Here is a 1,485-nt window from a genome sequence, read left to right on the forward strand (position 1 = left end):
CAGAGAGCCTTCACCCAGATACTACTCAAGGTTAACAGTTCAAATACAAAATAACAACTTCCCCATTTCTTAGATAGCAAGCATGCCTATTATTATTTGAAACTATGGAAAATGGTAACACCTCATTTCACACATATATATTCGTAAATATAGGTGTCAAAACCATACACTTCATATATAGCAAATATGAATAACACCTCATGACTTTGTTTTGACTAAGGTCCATTCTGCAAGTGTATTTAACAAGTGCAAAATGCATCTCCTTGACATCAACCATTTCTTTACAAAGCAAGCTTCTAACATATTATTAATAACTTCACAGCAATTCATATTTGTGCTCTCCATATACAGCACATACTGGAAACATAACATCTTGACATTTATATTTCTGTAACAAGAGTTTGAAGTTCCATTATTCTTCATTATTCTTTTGTTTAAAGATTCTTGTTTTCTCATCAACTTCAGAACCTCTTTTAGTTTAACACAGATCTTTTGATGTTCCAGCTCTGCCTTTGGCCCTCTTGCGTCGTTCCTCTTTTTGTCTCTTTTTGTCCTCCTTACTCTGGTAACGTCGCAGCCCCTGGTCTAAAAGATCATGAAAATCAATTTCTATTTTTTTTCTGATTGTCTTGTTTGATTAGTTGGGGATGGATTAGAAAATGTCATACTATTATTACCAATTACATTGACAAAGTCAATGGCTACTGTCAACTGTTTGGTTACCAACAGTCTCCAAAATATCTTCTTTTGTGTTCAACAGAAGAAAGAAACTCATACAGAATTAGGTGAGTAAATTAAGACAGAATTTAAATTTTTGGGTGAACTATTAAAATATAGTCAAGTGTACTCTATGCCTTATTATTTCTTGGCCTTTTATTAATCTGCAGTTTTATCTTTCATAAGGGTATCTTGGCTAACATTGCACACAAATCTGGTTTGGTTTTCATATCTGATCTTTGGGACTGACGGTCCCCAGTGTAATGAAATCTGATCCATTTGTTCAGACAGTGTCCTCAATATCTGGGTTGCTGTGGTAATTGCCTCAGTGTCAGCAAAATGCTAAGAGACCAGAGAGAGTAACAGGCATTGTGGAAGTGCTCAGTAAAAACACTTTCCATGTGATTCAGAATAAACCCATTTTATTTGGAAACTGTATGGTCCACATTAACACAGGGCAGGTATGGGGAGTTTAATTTAGGTATTTACTTAATCCTAATTTTTGGTATTTATGTCATTTTAATTACTTTAAAAACGGTATGTCAATTAAGCAAGGCTTTACAAAATTAGGATGTGCCATGAAAACCAGTTTGTTTTAAAGCTTGATAGCCACTACTGTTATAATTAAATTAAGTGACATTAAATAAATAAAACAAATCTCTAAAAGCTAAAATGAGACCCTGAAGCGGCCAATAATTAGTTATTTAATTAAATTACACATAATTCTAAATAGTTAACCCACTTACGCCATCTACTGTTACAAAATAT

This window comes from Barbus barbus (genome assembly GCF_936440315.1).
Source record: "Barbus barbus genome assembly, chromosome: 24".
Classification (NCBI taxonomy): domain Eukaryota; kingdom Metazoa; phylum Chordata; class Actinopteri; order Cypriniformes; family Cyprinidae; genus Barbus; species Barbus barbus.